A 27436-nucleotide genomic window follows, 5' to 3' on the forward strand; every position below is an offset into this window, starting at 1 on the left:
CTGATCGGTTTCTTTCTTTCTTTTCGATTTCAGATATTTAATAATCGCTTCGTAACAGCTTGTAAGATATAACTTTACTCGAAAGATGAAAGAAGAAAAAAACGGTGAAAACGTCAACCAATTCAGCGTATTCTGAAAAATGGAAAAATACTAGACAAGACGATTTTAACTAAAACTTTGAACCTCTCTTAGACTTGTCGACCACCTTTATACTATTTCACGACATTCCACGAGTTTCAACAAATTATTTATTTCTAGTTCCAAGTATAAACTAACAAAATAATCCGCTGTCTTATTTTCTTCGTTCCTCATCGCGATAACGGCGACGGGAAGATAATCACGTGACTTCCGGAGCGGTTGTATTTACTCAGGGAACAAATGTTGTCGACGAATGTTTCATGGTGGCCGCAATGTCCTGTGTCACATTTCAACAACGACCGTGCCGCACTAAGATGTATCCGCGATGGGAACGACAATCGCGTTTTCAAAAAACCGCAACTTCCTTCGAGAGTAGTCAAATCAAGGATACGATATGATACGACTCGTGAAAGAAAAATTACAGTAGATGCGAAGAGTATTCGCGCGTGTCTCTTATTTTGCGACGATACGTTTTTTTAGAAAATTCTTTATATCTCATTTTCAAACTAAACTATTGTAATATCGTATGAAAGGCGAAGAAGAAACATCGATGAGAAAAAGAGAACGGATGTCTCGAAACGAGCAAACATTTAACCATTCCATAAAGCCGGTTACGTAACGAAATTGAAGCTTCGACACTTTTCGCGTGTAAATATTAAACATGTTTCCAGCAAACGTATCTCCATTATCTCACACGATCGAAGCTGATCTTTCGTGTTTGTGTTGCCGCGTGAGGATCAAGCTTCATTCAAGGATTTTAAATAGAGTCTTCGTAGTTACTTCTGTACTGGTGTTCTCGTCGCATTTTTTTTTCTTTTCTATGTAAATAAAAAACAAGCTCGTAATTTGCATAGACTCGTCAAAGTATCGAGGTCTTTCCGCGAAGGTCTTCGAATAGCAAGCGGATCGCGAATATTTATATAAGATTCGGATTTCGATAAATGCTAATTTAAGAACAAATTAGAAATAAATAAGAAATACACGGAATATGAATGAAAATGTTACATCGAATACGCTGTATACGTTCGCATGTTTTACGTACAGTAGTGAACACACTCTTAATTATTAAACAGTTGATAATAGAAAATAAACAGTTTCAGAGATGCATTTTTAAATTGTATATTTTAGAACAAGATAGAGATCAAACTTTCCATAATCAATTGAATTTACAAATAGTCGTTTGCTTATTGCATTCTCTACAAGCTTTAATGATAATAAACAATAATGATCGTTTGACATATATATGTATAAATTGTAAAAAATGTTGTCTTTTAGCACCTATGTCGAAATCGGGTTAATTCGATATTACGTATGGTTACCTTACACGCGTATTGCATATTTGCGTTTCAATAAATTCACTAATGGCATCTCGACCTCCAAACGATTAATATAGCTGAACCAACTTGAATGACAATTCTATTTGCAAACACTAAATGTATCATTGTATTCATACTATAGTTAACCCCATTTATCTGCAGATATATGGTAATTAATAAATCGTATGGCTAAAAATAGTGTTTAACGATCCTTGATCGCTGGTACCAAGTATAATGGCTTTCTTTCACGTTCACATCGACCCTGAAAGTTTGTAATGCGACACAGGACGTTGCGGCTGATAGATACCTTCCTTTTACCAGCATTTCCGTCTAGACGAATCACTTAAGACTTCCTTAAAGCTCGTGATTCTAACGTCATAAACAATCAATCATTAATATATCCTTGACACTTTGGTGTCATAAAACTATTCTATGCTATGCTTGTATCGATCGTCCTTGTTTTTATCAAACTGTTGCGTTCCTCTATCTTTTCTCTCTCTTGTCTTTTTGTTCTAGCTTCTTTGTAGGAGAAACGCGACAAGTCGCATCTTTTGCCGTTTATCATTTTTTTAACAATTTTTATTTTCTTAACAATTTCAAGTTTCACAGGCTATCAAATTCGTTTATCCAATACCTTCTTTTTCTCTTCTTTTTCTTTTTTTAGGGCAATGTATAACATCTCGCGTTACGTTTGACGAGTTCTAGGAATATTGGATAAAATATCGAACAACGAAGAACACCATCATCTTTCCAATCCTGTGACTTCGAATGGTAAATGTCACAAGGGAAATCCATCATGAAGCAAACTATCGAGCAAATATTTTTCGATTGAGATAAAAAGAATGTGACGTGACAAAGGTCAGCTTGATTGTCAGCTGGAGGTCCGTTATAGCAAACTGCATACAATGCGAAGTACAATTCCAAGATATCGATCGTGTCATTCTCTATGCTGTGTCCTTCGAGATGTAGATGGAGATAAACATTACTGAAATATCCTCGACACAGCTATTTTATCGTACTCCTACCTTTTCAACGGTCCTAGGTAGCACATACGCGTGCTTGTTCTTTTCTTCTTTTCGTTACATTGTATAACAAATTCCGTTTTCAAGACGAAGGGCCATTATTAATAAATATAAGCTGTTCCTTCTTCGCCGTGATTAACATTTGGCAATTTCAGTTACGTTAATATCGATTCTTGGCTCGGAGACCAAGTTTATGTTTATAATGAGAAATAATCAAAGGAGAATTGCATTTCTCGAAAAAACCAGGATGTTGATATTTGAAGAAAATTTGGCATTTCTAAGCTAACAAAATGCTGTCTAGAAGATCTCTGAAAAATCGAAATCCACTGTATGAAATTTGAAATAACGCGAAGATAATTCCAGCATATTAGAATACGAGAATTAGTTTGTGAATAAAAGGAATCGTTTTGTAGAGAAAGGCTTTTATTCGAACGGATAAAGGAATTATAATAAGTTTCTCGAATGACAAGGCGCCAAACTATGACAATGAGATGAGGCGAAATGGAATAGGAAACGAAAGCAATGTGGTACAATCGCGGATGAATAATTAACTTGTACTGTCATTGAGGAAAACGGACAGAACTCCAAGGACGATGAAGGACACCTCTCACGCAGGTGAGAGGATAGCGGTACTCTTGATACGTCATAACGACCTCCTGATTCCTCAATCTATATTTTTTTCTCTTGCAAAGAACTAGAACTAACACACCTTTTGAATGCCACTTTTGTTCCTGCTTACGAAGATTGAACGAAAGGATCATAGTCGATAGAAGGCTCGTAGTTTACGACTATAGTGATTTGAAACGGTGCTTTTTGTAAAAGTATGCGAACAGTTCTCGTATACTTTTTTACGGTGCTTACAATACCTGACTCTGTGTAGGGTCCTTGAAAGAAATTGAAAAATGATCGCTCGTGTCTGTTAATTGATTCGCGTAATCGAGCTGAACGTTTACTCATACGATAATAATTAATCAAATTAAATGATTCACGGAATTATGTTCGATGATAAAACGTGTAGTAAAATTAGTAACAGTCTGTTACATCTGCTTTCGAAAAAACATCTAATAATTCTTGTCCAACGAAATACAGAATATGTTAGGGTAAGTCAAGGTTCGATGGCGCTTACTAAGACGTTTAAATTCATACTGCACGTCAATCTCTATCTATACCTTTATTTCTCTAACGACAATTTCGATATACATTTTCAAATCGTTTCCAAATTTCTCTTATATAATCGCGACAGTCATGTTTGCACATTACGGTGCTAATGAAATTTCAAAATGTTTCATGCAGAGTTTTCTATGATAAACGTTCGATTACTTTCATGAGTCACTGTATGTTCCAGACGAAAAACAAGAGGAATTGATTGGGTGAAATGTAACGAAATGAGCGTTTCGTCTGAAAAGCGAGCAATCGCTTCGGAAGAATGCAGCCGTGAACGCACCGGCTTCGAATCGCTGGAAGGTCGTTGCACAAAGGCTGCATTGGCTCATTCACGCGTGCAACAGCATAACGGATCCCGCGAGAATATTTATGCGATCCGACAATCGGGATTACGTAACGAATGAGTAGAGAACTGGAATAGCGGGAACTGGTCCCCGTGCGATAATTGCGCGCCGCTTTAATCGGTCGACGCACGCGTCCTTCGGGCAAAAGCCGACTCAAACAGAAACCGGGAACGATCCTTGCCGATGGCGTGCTTCTGCACACATACCGAAGGTATAACGATAAAGACGTTTGATGGCCGTCCGCCTTTTCGAGTATTAGATTGATAATGATTTCTTCGAGGAGTCAGATAGTGTTAATAGATACCAATTACAGGTATACACACTAACATACAGTATGAAAGTATCTGAACGTATCATGTATTTCACAAGTGTTACAACTCGAAATACTCCAGTCCTGTGTCAGAAGAATATCAAAACCGTGAAACGGTGATTTAAGGGAATTTGTTTAATGCTACTATCGAACCCAATCTTGCGAAAGTGCTTACTTTTCTCTCTGTGATCGCAGCTATATATATAGTATGCATGTGTTACCAACAAACTTCCAATGTCGTCGTACACATTTGGGTTGTCGTCTAAAAGTTAGTTCGTATGAAATAAGAGAAATTATCAAATGAAAATATTCCCTTTATCCATCTAACAGTACCTACATAATTTCAAAATGCAAAAGACTCTACGACGTATCTGCGTAATAAAAATGAATTTCGATTGTCGCTCATTATCGGAGGAAGATTGAGAAGGCCATTGAATAATACTTAATCTTTTCTATTATTAATTTACAAAAATCACTAACGCACCAGTATCTGATTTTTCAGGCCAATTGACGCACCTGCAGATACTGTTATCTATCGGTGGATGATGCACGAAAATCGATAACAAACACCTGGTTGAGGAACACCGAAGTACGTATCTACCGACGAACAAGCTCGTAAATAATCCTTCTAATTAAGATATCCATCGAATCGAAGGATTGGCTTTTGCTTCGCGTAAATGAATATTTATCGTGCATAATCAATAAAGCAAATGTAAACGATTCGCGATCGGTTTCCACGTTGAGATTTGGCTCGTTCTTGCACGTACTTACCACACCTGTCTGTCTACCTGTAACAATCACCTTAATAACATCGCCATGGCCGGATCGTCGTGCGTAAAGTCGGGGATTCATCGGAAAGCTAAACTAAGCTATGCTATGCTAAGCTTAAGTGTTCGCTTCAATGCACACAATATGAAACTGTTTCCGTAGGAAACGGCGCTGAGCGTGGCTAATATCGTGCGTATCCATCCTCATCATCGTCTAAACCGTGCAAAACGTGCGGCATTGTACGTGACAAAAGGCCTCATAGGACCTTCGGCCTATACAAACGAGCAGATGTCCTCCGACAACGCAAATTGTCTTCGTCCTAGTTCACCGTGCGACACGCTGAGAACTTAGCTAACTCGTTCATTAGACCGCGTCAATTCCAATTCGAATTGTCGAGATAGATTTAATTGCGGTAGCGATAGGTCAGGAAATTTGCTAGGGATTTTATGAGATTTTCGCAAGACAGAGTGGACCAATTTGTTTCAAATATTTCGACAATTTTTTCGCAACTTTAAATTGCCAAAAGATTGTCATCGACGAAAGACGACGACGATGTACCTATTCCACCACAAGATAATAAAACAGGTCTATTATTTCTATGGGATAAAACAACGTCAGAAACGTTGGAAATACTGAAACAGTGAAATTGTCAGACAGTGAAAGTTTCCTGGAGTCTGATGTTCTGCGAACAACCATCATTTACCGGGCGATACAGCCCCAGAGAGTACGCCATGGAGGAACGATGACGTGTGGTCACTCGACCCTGACTTTATTTATGTTTCCCCATAGCATTAAAGGCAGTTACACACGTGCTACGAAGGCCTCGCTCGCGACTCCTTTGTCTACGCATTTCGTTCAACGGCTCGAGTCGTAGCCTTGTCGCCATTATACATACATCCGTATAGCATTGCTACTCTGTTTCGTTCCAATATGAGATGCGAATGTGCTTTGTTCCTTCAGCTCGACTACTCAAACGCTGCTTCTCCTCATGAATGTTTTCTTTCTCGATTAAATATGTACTTGGATAAATACAACGAAACATTTACCAATCTAATCCTCTTGTGTTCGAAATTGCACTTTATCTTTCCATGTACATTGTACTTCAATAAATTATTGATTCAATAAACGATGAACGTATTTGTTCTCGATAAAATTGCTCTGAAATTTGTGTTATATTTTCTTTGGAATATCATCTCACAAAATGTGTTTCTGCTATCAGTAATTAATAAAAAAAAAATAAATAAATAATTTTTCTCGCACACTAAAAGACAGTATATAACATTTTGAATCGTTTGGAGGAAAATTCCTTGAATTAAAGACTTGCTTTGGGGATTTTGTACTTCCTGCTTCGTTTAAAGCAAATTCAACAATTTATGTATGTGACACGAATAACGATCTATAAATCGATCTATAAATATCGGTTGCTACCGACATATAGCAACGATCCTATAATTAGTTTGAACAACGTGTATATATTTTGGTTTCAACAGAAATAAAACGACATACAAAGAAGGATACGATATAACCAAATGAAAAAATTGTTATATCCAGACGATTGGCGATCCGAGTGACAAAGTTAGCTCGTCTGGCTTGCTTAACAGGTTAAAGAGTGGTTTGCGAACCGCGATATGCCAAGTACATGGATCTGTCCTCATTGACGAGCGAATTGAAGCGCATGAGGACAGCCAGCTATCGGTTGACATCCAGTCGAACGCACATGCATAATGTGTTCCATTGAACGTAATCAACTAGGAAACGCTTCGGTAAGCCTTGAAAACTGACCTTGACTCGCGTAGGAAAGACGTTTAATGTATGGATGATCTCACGCGTACACGCCTCGTGCAAACGTACCATGAGCGTTTCCAGAAGCTCGTGTCACTGTGGGAACCGTATGAATATGGATAGTCTCGAGTCACCAGACGAAAGTGCATTCGTCACATAAGAAGTGTTCATTGGTTTGCTTGTTACATAGAGAATATTCTAATAAGAGTGATACCATCGGGAAGGGGATGATTTCTTATGCAATCGTAGGTTAAAATTGCAGAATAAAGCTTTTGCGTTTCAAGACTTCGTTCTTGAGAAAGAAGGTTCTGGGAATTCATTAAATAGTTACTCGTGTACATACTAATTGTACGTTTCGAGCAAATAAGATAATGTTAATGACAAGAAGCGACTCGTGTCGTTACATTTACCAGTACAAAATTATGCGATCAACAAAGGTATTTGCACAGACATGGTACACGATAACATTTCTTCTAGCATTTTGTGCAAATTTATCATTTTTTAAACACGGGTTTTTACTTAATTTTTGTTTGCGCGATATTATTCCCTCGATAGGAAGATTTTATAAGAAAATCTGATTCCTATCGACGTTTGTATTCATCATACGGATGGATCCGTTAAATTGAAACTTATTAATAAACGCGTGCTTATAGATTTTCAATGTTCCCTGTGTACAAAGTAAAGTTGATAAATTCTTTATTTATTTCTTCATAAAGAATCATCTTGTTGTGGATTGTACCACCGTCCTGGCACATCCTGCATATTTCAGTCACGATAACCGATGGATATTAAAGCGGCGTTCAATTATAGCTATGACTCGATGTATTGGATACGCATTGTTTAAACGAGTTCCCTAATAAACTACTTCCTCTATGACTTTCGTGCTTTCCTCTTACGACACGAACGAACCACGGTCGACCTCCGCGACAATGGAATGTCGCTTGTGATCCCTGACGTCACGGTATCTTTGCGTTTGTCATCCCGCTGAAAATACCAGCTTACGCGACACACTCTTATTCTCCGATGGGATCGGTATGTGTATTTCTGCTGTGTCCGTGCTTCGAATTCGAATCTCCTTTAAATACATCTCCTCGTTAATTGTGAACACCAGTAGGATACCTGGAAAAATAAATCGCTACTTCGACATGTTTTTTTTTTTACACAAAGAAATTACGCATAATCGAGGAATGCATGGGAAAAGCGTGGTAAGTCTATCTTTGTCGACTCTTCGATCTTTATATTATTCGGTAATTAAAGCCTAGTGCTCTCGATACGTTGATTATGAAGTAATCCTATTCTTCTGTATCTTTCTCTGTTGTTTGAACGTTTCGACACTTCTTTACGAGAATCGTTATTTCTGGGAAATTCAACCAACGTAAGCTTCAATCAGGAAAAAATGTAGTCGACGTGTTCGATTTAGTGCTCGATTAAGGGAAAATTAACATTTTATGAAGTATCGCGAAAAATGTATTTTTAACTGCTGTTCCGCGTTCAAAATAGTAAACTCTTTAGCGATTGATTGCAAATCTACAAAGTTTCATGAAAAATCAAGACTATATTCGATTTGATAAAAATATTTATATATACAAATAGAAAGATAGTTTAGATAGATAATGAAAAATTATAAAGTTGACGACGTATCGAGTTTTAAAGAACGGGAAACGTGACCTGTTATGCTGTTCAGCTGTGATCTACAATTACGAAATTATTAACTGAAATAGTTTCCTCAATTTGATCAAACTAATTTCATCATTAACGATAACTCTTTTGATCTGCGCTAAAAACAAAACTGCATCTTCTTATTAAACGCGAAATAATATGCAAACGGTCTATCAAAACAGAAAGCGGCGTGACAGAAGCTGATTTCGAATAACGAGGACAAAGCTTTCTCTGTTCTCTATCGTTCTACTAGGAAGTCGTTGGGACAGATTTATCTCCGTCGTTTCTCGAAAGTAATAATAAGTCGCTGGGACACTGATTACCGCGTTACAGCGACTCGACAAAAGCTTTCTTCCCGCCTCGCCTACGCACGGGGGATTTCACCGGTTAAAAGAAGAGAAGGTGAGGAGGAAAGATGATGAGGCGAAGAAGAGGGAGGAGAGCAGGTCTACGCGTTCACTTTCTCGTTTGATGGGGCGAACTGTGTCGCCTGAAAACCGGGTCGTCGGAAATATCGCAGAGAAAGTGAGAGTACGATCGACGAACCTCCCGTGATCGTGATGCAGCTGTTACTTAAACGATCCTGCGGATCGCGATCTACCGCGACTTTTCACTCGGGCAATATCGGCCAGAGGGCAGCACCTGTTGAACCAATTTTATCGGAACAAGAATCCAACTGCGGTCCTCTCTTTTCTCAATGAACAATTTAAATCTTCACGAAGAGATTATCGAACGTTGTACAAAAGAAAGATGAATTATTTTCTTAATCGTTGGATTAGAATTTTTTTACAAATTAATAATATAGGTTTGGTAAATAAAATAGCAAATGATAATGGAAGATAGAGATTCAAATTCAGTAATTTAGCCGAACAAGGTATCGTTTGATCAATAAAATATATAAATAATAATATAAATCCTGTAATATGACACAACTGCAGTAACTGCTGTCTGGTTTCGCGCATACCAAATTTACTTGAACAAACGAATACGTAGACTAAAGTATAAGATCAGAGTGGCTGTTTAGCATGTTTGAATTGTCGCTATAATTGTCGTCCGCTACAAATCTCGTTTCCCGATTGTAGAAACGTTTGAAACAGTCAACGTGAATCTGGTTAAGCTTTCTTTCTCTCTGTTATTAATAGTAATACTCATCTGTAAAGAGAAATATTAGTTAATATCATACTTTGAGACATTTATTACTTAATAGTAGTAATAATACTTGGCAATAACGGTAGTTTCAGGAATTGGAAAAAATGTAAGCAAAGAACTGGGAGGAAAGTGTGAAGAAGTAAATGCTGCGCAACGCTACGTAAATTGCAGTTACGGAACCTAGTTTCAAAGTTTAAACTGCTTAGAATGAATTTATAGGAAGTAGTTAAGGATAATGGGTCGACCAGTACGTTCGAAAGAGAAATAATCAAATAAAATTAGAGTAGCAACTTCTAAACGAAATCTACTGACTCGAAGCAACAGCAACGAAATCTTACGACAGGAAACTTTCCCATATGATTATCCAACTCTGTCCAAACACTGATATCAACAATTTCCAATCCCCACGCACATCATTTTTTGGCAATTATCTAATCATTACTACGCGCGTCTATACATTTATGAGAAATTTAAATGTACAAAGATGTAAAGAATCTTTGCCATAAACGTAGGATAAACAATACATAGATTTCGCGTCGAACTTAAAAAAATATTCCCATCATCGCGTTTACTCTATTTTCCAATTTACAAACTTGATCGATACTACTCTTCTCAGTGATTCATATATTAATCCGAAATCTAGTTCACAGGAGCATAATTTCAAAAACAAACACAGTCCGCTGTTTCGAAACATCGGCGAATCAGAAAGTTCCACATTCGCCAGAGTGCACATACACGCGTATGTATATCATCGGCGAAAGCGAACAACCGAGCAATCAGCGAGGAATTTCAATAACGTATCATTCCATGAGCTTTCACACGGACGAATACGAAGCTGTACATGTCGCCTTCGACTTTCGATTTAACCGGTCGCGTCCCCGCGTGGTCCATTTTGCCCGTAGAAAGACGACCAACTGCCTGCGCTTGTACCGCGTAACTCATGACCTATTCACCCACTTTGAGCTTCGCTTATTCCCCATTGTCCACGGGCAGACAATGAATCCGTAGGAATTCTTCTCGTACGTCTCCCTCGACATTCTACTTTCGTCGAATAGAAACAAGGTCGGCTGTTTTCCCGCCTTTGGCGAGCATCAAATCCCATTCGCGTGCAACGAACGCTCGCGTGTTCAACTAGCTGCGATGCTGCTCCACATTAGAAAGTGAATTGAACTTGCTCTGGCAGAATGACAAATGTGCTCATCCACATTTTACCGCGGCTTCTGTTTGAGGATTTATAAATATTTAACAGTTAACAAGTAATGTTAATGTTAACAGTAGTACTTGTGCGGAGCAAAAAGGTCGAAGAATGAATATTAATCTCTTTATTTACGAATTCCCAATCTTTTAGCGTTACGTTTCATTTCCATTATAAATAGATGGTATTTGCGTTTACAATGATTAGAATTGACCTGAATGAAATTGATTTATCTTTGTTGACTATTAATTCGGTGATTGTAGGAGTTTGTGATTAAGAGATCTCCTTTTCGCTTCTATCAAATAAATATTTTTTTCTATTTATAAAACATACTGATAGAATTTATCTAGGGCGCCTCGTTATCTATTTCGACGCAAAGATAAAGAAACATTGATTTTCAAATCTTAACAGATTATTAGCTCTATTCATAGGAACTGTATATGTATGTAATTCTGTTCTGTATAAGTAAACCTTGAAAATGAAGATATCGGAGAGAGGCAATAATCTCGATACAAGATTTTGATTGAAAGACGTTAATCGAAAAGGCGAAAGTTTGTTCGATAAACGGTAGATAGAATCGCATAGGACGAGTAACAAGTCTCCTGCTATAAATACGTTTCGTGTGAGACGTAGAAGCCGGCTGACCTTTAACCTCGAAAGGCAGACGGCCTGAAAGTTGAGTTCTATAGAACCCGTGCGAGCAGACAGTTCGGTAGCATATATTTTGGAGTCATGACCCACTTAATCGTCCAAAGTGTGTTGCCACGTCCCTATTCGATCCCTTTTCGAAGGCCATGAACCGCCAGAATAATGCAAACATACGATACCGATCCGAATATCACATGATACGCGTGCCACATTCGTCGCTTCCTGACGCCATCGGCTTAGCATAATGTCGCTCTGCCTTTGTGTTTCCATTTGGAATCTAATCGCACAACACGATAGCGATTCGGCGAATAACAGACAAAGCTGAGTGAACCTACTTTGAGAGGATTTGGATATTAGAAAGTTAAGAAGGAAGTAGTTGCTGGATGAAAGAAATTCGAATTCGAAGAGAAATTTTGAAACTTCTCTTTAATTGTAATGTGAAATTTGTTGAAATTAATTTGAATTTTCAAATATCTATTTGATCTTTTCGTATATAAATTATTACAAACTTCGTATTCGTATTTCATTAAAAAAATAGTTTTTATATAATTTCTCACTGTGCTAAGATCTTCTGCTTTCTTTCTTGCTCAACGATATTCATCGATAATCTCTCGCGTACATTATATTAAGATCCCTTACATTATTTTCTACACTATCATTTATTTACGAACCTAGTAGTATTTAGTATTCAATTTAGTTAATTTTTTCCAGTCCTTTAACAAATAAAATTCGTAAAAATAAAAGAAAGAAAAAGGAGAAATACGTAGGTTCTTCTCACGGATGATCGCTTCCTTCCTCATATGCTGAATTCTAGAGCCACGCGCAACAATTTCTCGGTCTGTGACCGTAACGATGGTAGAGAACGTTAAAACTATATCTAAAAGCGGGAACATCTGTCGCAGCCAGGTCGCCAGAACAGAATTTTACGATCGAGCCTTCGCCATCGGTAAAACTGTCAGTTTTGAGAAAGAAAAGAAGTAAGATAGTGTCGACACACGACAGAGAGGTACGCAGAGGCGTCTTCCGGTTTTACGAGGTCGTCTTCGAACGTGGCCCTCGCGTGCCTCCTCGAGCTCGTCGTTTACAGGTTTATGTATTTACAAGTATCGACGCAAACCTGTATTGCCTGCCATAATTGCGACTGTCTGTTAAGTATATTTGACTTTGTTATTGTTCCTAGAGTTAACAGGCTCGAACGGTCCGAAAAATATGTCAACAGACGTTCAGACGATTCTACCATTTTATTCCTAGCGTCATTGAGAATCTTTATGGCTAGTTAAGTAAGTTACTCGAAGGCAGATGTTCAATAATAGGGCCAGGATTATTTTAATCTCCGAATGCCAATGTTAGTTACTTGACGAACGATCGTAGTTTGCATTAAAATTCTTAATGTGAAGTTGCGTAACAAACGAAATTTCGCTCCGTTCGCTTAAAACCTTATTTTTGTTGAGGAATATTACAAAGATGTTACTTGATGAAATGTTAAGTGTTTGTTAAGAAATATTTCAAAATTTATTCACACCTTTTTAACATTAACTTTATCTTCGATATTATAACTTCTTCTCTCCAAAATTGTTCAGACAAAGAACAGCGAGTACATCCTATACGTACATTACAAACTCTTTGTCTCAACGATACAATAAGATTACCCTTTGGTCAGAGGCTGCTAACAAACCGCTGAATCCATTAAAAAGAAATCACTAGAGAATAGGTTAAACTGTGACATGAAAGAAACTTGTAGAATCCAATAACATAAATCACAAGCACCGTTAATATTCGTCCGATAAAATACGTTTGAAAAAACTCGTAAAGGCAACTTAAAAGCGTCCTTGAATGGAAGATGACGATGTCAAAGCTCAAACAACGAGAGGACAAAGGAAATTTCTTCATCGTGGCTCTTCGTGTCCCTTACTATTTAGCAGTTCACGCAACCTGTTCAAACATCCCGTATACATACAAAACGAACATTCTTCACGACATCGTACACTAATCGTTTTCAATGTCATACATCGGAGTGGAAGGGAAATTTCGATCGTCGAAAGGCTGGCATCCTTCCGTCCAACGAATTCACGAGGTCGTCGAGCGAGGACGAAGGGACAACGGGGCTTCGCTTTGTTTCCTGACCGACCCAGAAACCCGATTCTTCCTTCCTCTCAGTTCCCTTTTTTTCTCTTTCTCTCTCTCTCTCTCTCTCTCCTCTCTACCGATCTACTATCGTAGGTGCGCGCACGAGTCGTTTCGCGGAGGCCTCGTTAGTGAAAGTTACCCGCGTTAGTGGGGGAGAAAGTGAAAGCCGTTTCCGGGATAAGTAGTCGCGGTCGCCGTTGAAATTATATCAACGAGGCGGACTGATATTAATGGCTACCCGATTACACGCGATTCGCCGTCATCTGTATCGCGTATTTACGACGAACTGATAATAACGCGGCCATTAATGTACCATACCATCGCATCGTATCGCTATTTAACGATGTTGTTACGACCTAATAAAGTAAAATGATATTACATAGCGCGGTGTATATTTACATGGAGTAATTGACGGAAGTGCTGGAATATTTATAGAAACCTTTTACGAATATGTTATGGGTGTTGTACGAAACATTTTAAGCACGAGGGGAATTTTCTTTTTTCTTTTTTCTATTGGTTAAAAGAAAGATCAACCTGCAGGAAACGTACGTAGAAATTAGAAGACATTTATTGCAGACATATATTTAATAAAAGAATAGAATATGTATAGAACGAATAAATGTTAAATATGGCCCCGCCGAATACTGTGATTTATTATGTATTTAAGTAATCCGATTATCGAAATACTTTTGTCATCTATGCGAAATATATACTTGCGCTGAATAGATCGGAATTCCTATATGTATATTTTCAGACCCGTTTGAAACTTTTCTGACATAGTCATAACAGTCGAGTATCATTATAATGCTAATGAAACTTCAAGATGTTTTATATAACACATAGAACATATGCATCATACATATATAGAAGTTTTTTATCGTACGTGTTTAAATCTTTCATGAGCCAGAATAGTGATATTTAGAACTATGTTTTGAAGTGCTGACTATTGCTATAATAACTCTCTGAATATGGATAGAAATATTACTATTAATGTTGCCATTTATATGATCGACACGTGGAATCGCAATTGCTGATTATCAATTTAATGAACGACATAGCTAATTAACAGAAGATAAATTATCGCCTAAAGTGATTCGTCCGCGCGAAAATTACGGTTACAATCATTAATACCTGTCTGCCCTTTCGATGTCTAATGCCTTTTTCACTCGTGTGATTACGTAAATTCATTTCAACGATGCAACAGTCATTAAACAAGTTTACAGCCACCACTGTCACACTTTCTATCGTAATTGCTTCATCGAGTACCAGAAAGATTTATTGTCCCGCGATGCGGATATATTGTTTCCGAAATAGAACAAATCACGATAATCGAGAATCCCCTTACAATGCTAATAAATTCTCAAAATGTTTCGTATAACATTGATAATATATTTATAAAAGATATTTAAAAGTGAACGAATACTTGCGTGAGCCTGTGTATGTATTATATTATCATTATGTTAATATTATATTAATCAATTAAGGTACTGGCATTAGACGTGTTAATCAAAATTTTACAAATGTCAGAACCGTTGAACTTCATCGTAACTCTTTCATGGTGCGTTATATCTTTTAAATTACTTCGGATAGTACAGAGAAACACGCAGAGGAAACACGGGCTGACATTAATCAACATTTTTTAAATATCAACGCCACCGGATGTTTTCACAAACATCCCACGATAAATTTTCGAGATTACCTCGACCCGTACATGGAAAGAAAGAGCACGACGAAAGTAGGAAGAAGCATTAACTTTATCCTGTTAATAACGTTAATAATGTAATTAATAGATAAATAAGTTATAGAGTTAGAATGTTTTCTTTGATGATCAATTCATACTCACTAAATTTCCTAAATAATTTGGGAAAATAAAATAATCAAATAATCTAGATGATTGAAAGAAGTCTCAATGTTTTTAATAAATCATTTCATGGCCGAATGTCATTAGATTACAACGCACGAAATGAAATTACGGGATTCTCTTATCTACCTGATATCTAGCGAAACATTAAGATATAATTCTGTTAAATGTAACACACCAAAAAGAAAGAATAAAAAAAAACTCAAATAGTAGCAACTGTATAAATCGGGGCCGTGAAAGCTTAAAATCGTCGAATGCAAACAGACCAAAAAGGGAAGTAACGCGATGGAAGAGTGGCCGGTTGCGAAATCTGGCAAACGAAACACAGCGTGTAAAAGTAAGAAGGAAAAAGACGTTCCGTTTTTTCCTTTCTGTATCGATTCCCCCCTTTCACGAAACGCAAACACACGAAGAGAGCGCGGCGTGGTCCTCGATCTCGAAAAGGGAAAAGGAACTCGGAAAGTGGAACACGGCCAATAGCCCGATGACCTCCTGACACACATTTCATCGTTCAACGAAAGTGAAAAGAATCGACCGTTTTACGATCCGTTGGTCGGATTTATGGCTGCGGATACCTGACGAACTGTATTTCTTTCAATTACGTCGATGCCTTCCTCCGGCCATCATAAAACGGCCAATTTTTCTGCCCGCAGCAAACACACCTTCCAAATACGACTATTGCATGAACAAATCATAGACCCTTCGAATTTCGTTTCACTTCTTCGCTGGTGATGATCAATATATTTTCACGTTGGCGTTTATGACCCCCTCGTGGGTGATATACGTTATTGGATATGTATAGTGATTCATAAATCTGTTTAAACGAGGCTAATGTGTTCATTCAGACAGACACGGTACAGCTGTCGCGAAAATTTGTATATATGGTAATTATATGACTGGAGTAAGTGACATGTGTGTTACATTATGTGTACGAATATGTTTGGGTAGATGAAAATGAATTATATTTATATTCATAGATGTTTAAATTGTATTTAAGCTGTGCTGCAGGTTGTTCACTCCTCGATACCGTTGAGTTATAAACGATTTCCGACGATGAATTTTTGGACATTTAATTATATTCTTCATCGATGCTTGATAAAGTTCGTGTTTTCCTAAGTAACTCTTATAATCGTGGTAAATTACATATTGAGACTTTTGATCATTTAGAGATATTTTGATCCTATCGTAGAAAGTTGATAATGATAAAACTAAATGTAAAGACAATTATGTTAAAAAGGTATATAGATCCTATATAGATCCTATGTTACGCTCTATACGCTCTATAAATGTAATAAGATGCTTGTGGTAGTATAAAAATATCACAGAATCCCTCTTCGAATTTACACGCAATGACTTCCAAGAATGATTCGAGTTACATAATCTAAAGAATTCAGTGATAAGTGTTTATACAATAGATCTTATAAGAATACTTCTTTTTTATTTGGAAGAATTTTACAATCAATTCTCATTGAGAATTATAAGTAAATTCTGACGTGGTACTATAACGTGAATAATAAGTATTTATCGTATGTTTGATTCTAGCTGAATCTAATGTATCTTATAAGAATACGAACGAACTTTGACTTGTACAATACTTTAAATTGCCGTAGTACCAAGGTAGGAACATCCTTAGGGGCTAACAATGTAGGAAAGAGTTGTGGCATTCGTAAATACATGCCGATACAGTTATGTCGATAGAACAAAATAAATAATAGAACGAAAGCAAGAGAACGGTTCTGAAGATTTTGAATCGTTTGTACCGAAAAAAGTTCCCTAAGAACATGAGCCGTAATGTAAATTGTTCACAGCATGCATCGATCCGAGATTTAGGCATGAAACCGTAAAGGTTCATCAAGCGTTCCATGCCTACCTTATAACCAAGTACCTTATAACTTTCGTAAACATCTGTAGAAAGTCTCGCTTTCTCTAAGATAAAGATGATCCTTGACGAATTAAGAAGATTGCCTTGGTTAACCTTCGCCTCGACCAAGGATGCACAAATAGTAAAGCAGTCGTTATAAAGCTGGTTGAAGGTAAACGAAGAGAACGAAATAAGAAAATCTCCTTATGCCGACCTTTAGAGGCAATTACTTGGTTTTTCGGAGTTTCTTGCAAAAACGAAGAAGCAATTCGTGCTTCTAATTGACCTCTTTTCTAAATGGCACATTTTATCTTAGCTAAATTACAATTTAATCCTGATACAGACAATTGGATATCTGGATACTCATTTCTACATTTCTTTTACCCATTTCTACATTTGTTTTCTATTTCCTATTGAAAATATCATGAAACTGCTTTACATTCTTATCGTTTGAGTATTTCAAAATTTATGTAAAATATTTACACACTAGTACTGTGACCACGTGTATGTATATCTATTACTCCTATACTTTTAGTTATCAAAAATCAAAGTTACTGAATTTTCCTCTAAACGTACCCCAAACCATCATATTATAACTTCAAACTGACTTATGTACTTGTTGAATAAGGGTTGAATGCTTTATATGGCGATCGAGCGGAATCGTAGAACAAACTGGAAGAACAATTTTAGAATTGATGACAGTCCTTGGTCAACAAAGAACAGCCACGGTATTGGGCTTGGATTACCCTAGCCCTGCTTATCGTCCCGATATCCTTGGCTCCGTTTTTAGCCTGAAATCGCGGGCATAGGTGCACTTTGGCCTCTGTTTTACACACACGTGCTCACATGTTAAAGCCAGTATATCAACCACTTGAGTAAACGAGCACGTAACTTCGTTGCTCTAACAATAACCGCAGTGGCGCGCACACGGAAATCGAACCTGCTTTGGTAACTGGAATGGCACAACACGCTTCTTCGCCCACTCTACGCATCACGATCCTATTTTAAACAGCGCGAGAATGATAAATTTGCCATAAGCAAAATTATACCAACAACAAGTCGCATTATTTTTACTATACTTTTAATAGATATTCTTTGTAAATGATATTCCTTTAATTTTGATACTTTGACGAATTCCCTGTTTTCCTTTCCATAAAATCTACGAGTATACCGAATGGTACAAGAAGTGGTCAGATTTCAAAGCAACGATCGAATTTCTTGGAATCATTCTTAATAATAGACATCTTGAATAGCCTTATATACTTTTGATGTATTTAGACCGAATGGCGACTGTTCATTCAGAATGCCGACTATTTCCGAGGCAGAAGCTTGTATATGTCCTGACACAACACGGACACGAAATTTGCTCGTGACGTGGTGGTAGTCACGGTTATTAATAACAACTAAATAACAGGTTGACCTTCGTCGATACGTCTCGATGTATTTTAACATCAGAACGGGAAACGCGTTCGTGAAACAAGCGCCATCGTGAACTCCAGGATTCGCGTACCATTGAACGTGGTCCAAAATCCTTCGTTACCAGCGAACGATCGCGTGTGTCTCATCAGTCACTTTGTCATTGTCAACGTTGCGAAGTGACGGCAGTAAAGCGATCATGCGACACGAGCCTGAGGCCATCGAGTATTTTACGAGGCATTGTTCGACAGAAAAATCACGCCATACGTATAGCAGTGCACATTAGAACTCCCAGACGGTTTAAGAGCACTTTAGGGCCATGGTTTTTATTCATAGGTAAATTCGAAGGCCTCCAATGCTTTTTACGACGATCCTGTCTCCGTAAATCTCGTATACGATTTCAAAGGGCAGAATAAAAGAATCGCCGTTCTGAAGGATGTTGGAGAATATATCTGAAATGATATTAGACGGTAGAAATGACGACGATATGATTTCAAAGAGATGTAGAGCTATTTTTGTATTTGCTTGTATATTATAAGCTTGTGTAAGTTATGTATAGGATACACCAAATAATTATACAAGTCACAGATTGTAATTTGTCTCTTGTCAATCAGTAATAAAATTGATGATTTTATTAACATCAGTTCTAGTAATACAACTAATATTACGTGCTGAGTGGTATCTCTGGTATCTGTTACGAGTGATATCATTGATCACTAATGTCGAAATTAGTAACTAGTTAAAAGTTTATAATTATAGTTACGTGTACGAGTGGCTTGAAATTTGTAAAATTAACTTGTGCAACTTTATTATGTTGATTCTATCTTGTCAATAAAATGTATTAGTATTTATAACTTGTAATACTTTACTAAATACTAATTCGATTGTGTGCAAGAGTACCTGATCATCTTTTTTTCAAATGATTTAAAGAGTCTAAAGAAAGAATCGAACGATCCCGAAACTTTGTAATACATTCGATGTAACAAAGAGACGGTTCAAGGTTTCCCTTTGGCGTGTCTAAAGAAAAAATGTATATTTTTGCGACGATGTGTTTCTTTGCGAAAACAGATGAAAAGAATACGGAGTAACAAAGGTCGCAAATCATACCAACTTACTCTTCGACTCTTGAAAATCCATTACGATATTTCAGGGCCGAATACTTAAGAGTATTCAAAGCGTAAGGCGTAACGGTCCACAAGGAGCCGTAAATTTCGAACAGTCAAAAGGACAGAATGCGATGTTTCCTCAATTTCAGGTGTAGTCGATTATGAGAGAACAGTTGAGGTTGTAAATATTTGACAGAAGACTCCCCGTTGCTTTACGATGCTTTGAAAAGCTGTATACTTCAACAAGGCGTTAATAACCAAACGAAATTACAAATTATCTTCTAATAATAGCCTGTTTAACCATCCTAACTAAATCGTAGTAGATTTTACAAACGTATCATGTTACTTAAATCTCAACGAAGTCACGTTTATTAAAGAGACGTAAGTACATACGTTTAACGAAGACGCGGTTGCCATATTATAATTACAAATGAAGAAACGAATTCTATTTTTATAAGACTTCAACTACCAATGTACTCCTCGACGATCTATTTTTTGTATTCTGTTTCGCAATTTGCCTCTTTATAGGCATCATGCGATGTATAAAGTGACAAAATTTTATAAGCGCCGGTTCTGCCGCGTGCTTCTCAATTTAAACAATCCTGAAAATCGATCGACAAGTAGTATCTTTGAAATTCAAGTGATTGACAAATGATTTCCTTGCCATCACGAGCTAATACAAATGAACGATATACAATGGTTGATGATCGTTTTTTAGATACTTATCATAGAAAATTTTAATGAACGTGTTATATACATTGCATGTAACTTTCTCATATTCGAACTACCTGATATATTCAGAAAACTGAATTCTATAGGTGTTCAAATACTTTTGCGACGCACTGTATAGTTCCTCTACGTGTTACCCGGTTGTCTGCTTTATCTTTTACCATGTAGGTAGTTCCCAACGAAGGTCGAGTGCCGTCCACCATTCAACAACCGATCTTTCCGTCTTCTTCTACTTTCCGGATTCCGTTTCTCTATCCTGTTTCTCCCTCCTCTCCATTTGCAGTTCGCGGAGCATGCTTGGAACAACAATCGAATGCGGAAAAATTCTTGACAAGGACGCGGATGTCAAGGACACTGAACACACACATCGCTATATCACCTGACTTACACTTTACAATGGGCCATTACCGCAGGCTGATCATTAAAGATAGGCTTTTCAGTTGACCTAACCCCAGTCTACCTCTTACCAACGAGATCATTCTTAGTGTACGATTGAACTTTCCACATTCTTACGATCGTCGTCTAAAACGCGTGACCGCTATTATTCGTTATCTTTCCTTTGTTATCCGACCACACAAGCTAAGCTTGCACGCTCAAAGTACATCTTATGTTAATGTCGAAAACGGAATTTCCAGCGGTGGAAAAGAGGAAAAACCAATGGGTTTAATGCGATTGCTGCATTACTAGAATTATCCTCCATTATCCTCGATATCCTGATTCTTTCTAATCACGCTGTTATTTAATGTTGAGATTCGTCAGATTCGTAATCGATACATTCGTAATTGGTAATAATCATAAGCATAAAATCTCCAGTTGCGCTGTCCGTTTAAGAGGCAGAATTTAATTTCTAAATGAGCCCAACGATTTATAAAATTAATTGTACATATGATCTTTTGATTAATTCATACATCGTAAAATACAATACATGATAAATATACACGCATACTACTACATAGGACGTATATTAATGAAACGTTAGGTCAAACATGAATGTTAATGATGATCGCGAAGAGCAATTATTATACTTACCTGAATTTTGCAAGAAGCTCCATTTTTTCCGTCGTCGTGATCGTGATTTTCCATCGTGAATCCTCGCTTCTACAGTCCTGGCCTTGACGTGTCTCGATACGACGTGCATGAGCTTACACTGACGTACACTATGGGCACACAGCTGCATACAGGTCACGAGGACGTGACGTCTAGTTGGAGCACGTACGCGCGTCGACAAAAATTAATCATAACGCAATGTAGAAACTGCTCCAAATTTCGGCTACCTCGATGAATCACCTGTAATTAAACATAGTTAAGTATATGAGAGAAAATCATACACTTTAAACATTTTACATCGAGAACACATAAATATTGATAAAATATATAAATAAACGAGAACCTGACGGCTAGAAGAAATATTTATCGTGATCTCATATTATCGTACATTAATAAATTTTAATTATTTGTTTACGAACGATATATTAAAATCGAGTACGTGATTCATATTCATAGATATCGTTGTTTGAATTAATAATGATAGTCTTGTTACCAGATTAGAAAAATCTTTATTATCTCGTATGTATCTTAGAAACAAAATAGTCCAGAGATAAAGAACTTTTCCAGAAGATTTTGCTGTAAATTTTGTTGAAAGATTGTACCATAATATGAATAAGTACATGTATACAAGAAGAAGGTAATAAAGAGTTAAACTATAGCCGATGTAATTTTAGAGATTGTATCGCGGCGTTCAATCGTTCAGATTGCTCGAGAATTTTGTAGGCAAAGAAAGAAGTTTTAGCTTGCAATCTCAGAAATTACTTCGACTTTTGAAACATCGTTTTACCACTCTCCATTGATGCATATTCTCGAGGTCATCACGATCTATTAATTTTTATTAGTATATTAGTATTACATCATATGTATTAATTGATATTATATCATTCTAATTGATGTATGTAATTGATAGCGTAATAGGATGTAATCTCCACTTTCTTGCAAAACAAAAGTGGACAAAATTTTATTACAGAATTTAACTTCTTTGGATTTCTGAAATTTCTATTGATAGAAGTTATATTTTGTAACACAGAGAACCAAATTTTCTTGTAGTATCTAATTTCATAAGACTTTTGAAACAATGTCAAAGCGTAATTCTTCAGTATCATGACAATTACAATCAACGACATAGTCGTAAACAGCTATCATCCATCGTTCTATGTATTCCAGTTGAGCGACAGAATAATTAATTCTTACGAAATGAAATTGTAAATTCCATGTAAACCCTGTTAATGACAAACCGGTTTGATATCGTCCCATGGCATCGAGGATGTACTCCCCAGCAACATAACGAAAATGTGCGTGTGATTCACGCGAATCATGAGTTCGTATGCGACGAGATGCATTAAATGGTAGAGCGTATCAGAAGAAACGTACACGTGCGAATACTCCACGTGTATGCAAGTATAAACACACAGACCCAGTCTTGGGATTTCGGGTCGATAGCCGTGACGTCAGTGAATCAAACGAAAGAGAGTAGGAGAGAGGAAAACGGCGCACGTTGATAGAGAGATAAGAGAGTGGAGAAAAATAGAAAAGTTGTTTATAGAAAACCAGAGAGAAGGAGAAAGAGAGAAAGAGAGATATAGCGAAAAAGAACAGGACAGGGTAGTTAAAGAGGAGAGGGAGAGAGAGAGAGAGAGAGAGAGAGAAACGAAGAGGCGAATGAAGTTCAAGGTTGACGCGCTTGAATGCACGTCCCACGCGGAAAATAGGAAAAGAGAGCGAATGTATTTCCCAACTCTGAGGAAAAACGTGAATCGGATGGTAGACAAGCGGTACGATTGTCGGTAGGGAAATCTGCGAACAAACTTTGCCTCCTGTGAAACCAACCATGATTGATCAACCACTGTGGCTATTTTAATGGAAAGCCACTCGCGGAGCTTCCATTCACTTGTGGAATCGTAATCTGTTGAAAATGAAACGTGTCGGTTTTGTTAGATAGAAAACTGCTTGAAATCACTTTGATAAAAATCAAGAAAAAACGAAACGATAGGCAAATTAAGAAATGAAATTTCATTGACTCCCATTAGCAATAAGAGAGCCATTATCAATGACCTAAGATTGTATTAACATAATAGTATTATGAAGTTATGAATGTTACAACATTTCCTATGTAGCTACGGGAAATAACGAAAATTTTGCAATTTTAATTCAACGTTCGGATGATTCCATAGAATCGTTAATTGTTATTACGTGTCGATGGTGACATCAGCAACAATGTCGCACTGTATGAACATCTATAACGAAGCACGTGTTAGATGATAAAATTCGAGGAAGTTATAAACAAGAATATTTTCTCATTTGGTTCGCTTCTTTCCAGAAAATCGCGTGTTTGGTGGGTGTTTCATAATGAGACGTCCTAGTGACATTATTACGAGGCGATAATCCTCGTGACTAAACGCAATAACAACGTGGATAACTTGCGGCGCATTGCATCCTTTTGTATACATCACAGATGGATAGGTGCAAAATATACAAATTTTATATTATGGCATATAGTCATACAAAAAAATAGAAATTGATAAAACGGTCCAAACTACAAAAATCAGAAGATCAAATGTCACAAGAAATTGGATTTACACAATAAAAGATTCTATTTGTTTATAAGTAAAATTTAACTCGAGTCTAAACAGTTAATGAATATACGTTCAATGCTTCTCATCGATCGCGATGATTAATAATAACAACGTGTCACAATAGATGATTTTATTAATTTAGCGAGCTAAAAGACTGAAATTATATCCATAATATACAGGGACTCTATTCGTTCAAGGTAATCGACATGAAACAGTCTACAGCTACTACGTATTATTGTTCTTTCACAGGTATGATGCAACTGCATGAATCGCAATCAACCGCGAGAGCGCGTTTAAAAAGCGGTGCCAGAATTTTAATCGGCTAGTAATTTCGCTGTTAATTTCGTAATCGGGAAGATATCTGAAATGCGCGCGATAAATTGACACAGGCGCTCAAGAACGTCGGATTACATGCGAAAAACAACGCGAGCGAAAAACAAACAGGCCTTTAAAAAAAATGGATAAAATGAAGAAAAAAGAAGAGAGGAGCTATCTTTTAATAAAATATCTGAAAATAAGAAGAAGCAACGTCGAAGTTAAGAAGGTCAGGTCACAACGTACGAACGTTTCATCGGATTACGAAAACAGTCCAGTTTTCCCCACGCGATTAAAGGTTTTCGCAAAACTAATAGCATCGACGGCGACACGATACGCGATATCTTTCAAACATTCCGGAAGAACGAGGAAGCCACAGGCCCGCTGAGGAGTGTAATCCTGAAAGGGGAATTGGACTAGATCCTTGTTCCATTGGCCTAGCAAACTCCAACTGGATCTCAAGTTTGTTGTCTCGACTCTCCACTGTACTCAGACCGTAATCGTATTTGGGTTAGCATGCCCGGACGTGACCTGGACGTGGTAGCCTTGAACTTGCCGCCCCCGGACGAGCCAACATCAACTCCCAAACCCTGTTCCATCACAAGAAAAGGATGGATACCGGTAATACATTCCAAGAAGAGAAGAAAATAACCAGAAATCTAAGGACATGAAAGAGAATTTACTTTTAGTTCGCTCCACTAGGCCTTCTCTCGTCTTGCTTCTTATAGCTCGTAAAACTGAATCTTCAAAAGAGAACTTCCTGATACGACTAAATATTTATTTGCTTTAATATTTTGTATCCTGCAATATATATATATGAATTTCATCTTTAACTCTAAACATAGAGAAAATATTGATAGATTTCTGATTTTACTAACATATGTGGAAGAATATTTATCATTTAATAAGAACACGTTTGAAGTTACTCAAAGTTAAATTAAAAATTGATCATGCTCTAATTAGCTGGTAATAGAGTAGAAATATCACCTATTGAAATTGTGTCAAGAATGTAAACTTCTTTTAGTACTGAAAAAGTTTATGTGGCATTTCTTGTTCTGAAGTTAGATGCAGAATTTATTTCACTAATTAGAGTTGTTCATACACAACTTGTACTCTTGAACATAGAAGTTCGCTTATTCTTGTTAATGTATAAGACAAATTAATTATCTATTGAGGATAATGGGTCAAATAAAGCCACCTTTTATTAGGGAATCTTTCATCCTTAAACAGTAATCCGTCCTCGATTCAACTTTCAACGAGCACAACGTGTAAGATCCCATTAATAATGCTAATCAACACTAATCGAGTTGGAACCTAATGATTTGGTACAAAGAACTATTTAAGCGGCTAAAATGATTCGATATAAGAGCGCTACATTCTAAATTATTCGTTCTGGCTAAACATTTACAAAACTATTTTTCATATTCAACCAAATTTAGATGATTTACACAACCTATAAACAAATTAAATATTGTATTCACTCAATCATAATCGAACTCTCGTTTACCTTTAACGTACAAAGTTCTTCTTTTGAATGTTTTAATTCAAGGTAAAATCATTTGTATGCATGAAAATAATGTTCATCTCTGCGTTGTATATTTTCATAGCGTATTAGGTGGATCTTCCTGAAATCAACTTTTTCCAAGCCTTGGGGCGAATAAGATAGTCATGGACGACCTCGGGCAAGTGTTGGCTCCCAGCTACGTATAACGGGTTGCCCGTGACCGGGGAGAACCTTGGCCATGGATGTACGCCGGGTGTAGTGACGCAGGCGTCGCGACGCGCGCGTTTATTTCTTTCGTAATTGCTTTTCCCTACAATTTAAAAAAAAAAGAAAAACATAGACAATTCAAACTACTAAATTTTGCAAAGCAACGCATTTCCTTATAAATTTTTTGATCTTCTGATTTTTATAATTTCAATTTGGGAATTTTATTCTATTGAAATATCCTGCAAATAATGCATTTAGAAAAATATATATTAAATATGCTTCTTTCAAAAAATATATATTCCAATATATATTCCAATATATTTTCTATAAGATAAAAGAACTAAAGCAATACTCCGTTTCTTATCGATAAGAGATTTACGCAAGTTCACATTCGAGCACCATATACACTGCAGAATGTATTCTATAACGTAGATATAAGTAGGTTACATCAGAAAACAGATGGTAGCATGCTCAAGACTAATATTACCCAGAGGTGGAAGTAGTTCCCACTTCACGAGAAAACTCGTAAAAGCTTGATATGTACTTTGTCACCCTACATTATAGGTAGAAACCTACCACAAACATTTAGATCCCTTTCCTTATGTTCTTTTCTGTGACAAAAAGTTGATACAATATTTAGCTTTTCATATTCTGGGATCACCACAAGGAGTACTATTTAATTAAATACAAAAAAAGATGGATACAATAAAACATTAGTTTATTCATTATTCATTTATTTCCGTGTCCTAATGAATTGCGACATTTTTTGCGTTAATCAGTAATCAATAATTCTTAGCGATTCTAATTAGAACTTTAATCTCATGTCACAATGTAAAAAATGTTCTAGGCGTAATAGGCGTTAATAATACAGCTTACCCTGGAAAAATCATCGGCGGCTTTGCATCAGTTTCAACTGGCTACATACGACTAGCGATGGGATCGAAATCCTCGTGATCTTGTACCAAATTCAAATTCTGTAAAGTTAATTAGTGCAAATACAATACAAATTTCAAAATAACTTTACTCAGCGTGCGCAAACTTAATATTAACTTTTTATATATTTGTTTTATTATGAATTCGATTTATCGTTAGAAATATATACATTTTATTACGCTATCATACTATACATAGATGCATTAGTGATAATCAATCGATATCTGAATATCTTAATTAACAAATTCATTCATAACCT

General features: G+C 36.8%; 1 long non-coding RNA gene across 4 annotated transcripts in view; it reads right to left on the reverse strand.

Moving 5' to 3' along the window:
• Positions 1-27436, reverse strand: part of LOC105666247 — a 125101-nt gene that overhangs the window by 95563 nt on the left and 2102 nt on the right. For all 4 annotated transcript variants that reach the window (XR_007225694.1, XR_007225693.1, XR_007225691.1 and 1 more), the window contains exons 2-4: positions 27121-27218; positions 26041-26347; positions 21625-21882 (exon numbers count right to left, since the gene is read on the reverse strand). This is a non-coding gene — a long non-coding RNA (uncharacterized LOC105666247). The remainder of the gene's footprint in view (positions 1-21624; positions 21883-26040; positions 26348-27120; positions 27219-27436) is intronic.

This window comes from Bombus terrestris, chromosome 11, assembly GCF_910591885.1.
Source record: "Bombus terrestris chromosome 11, iyBomTerr1.2, whole genome shotgun sequence".
In the NCBI taxonomy this organism is placed as follows: domain Eukaryota; kingdom Metazoa; phylum Arthropoda; class Insecta; order Hymenoptera; family Apidae; genus Bombus; species Bombus terrestris.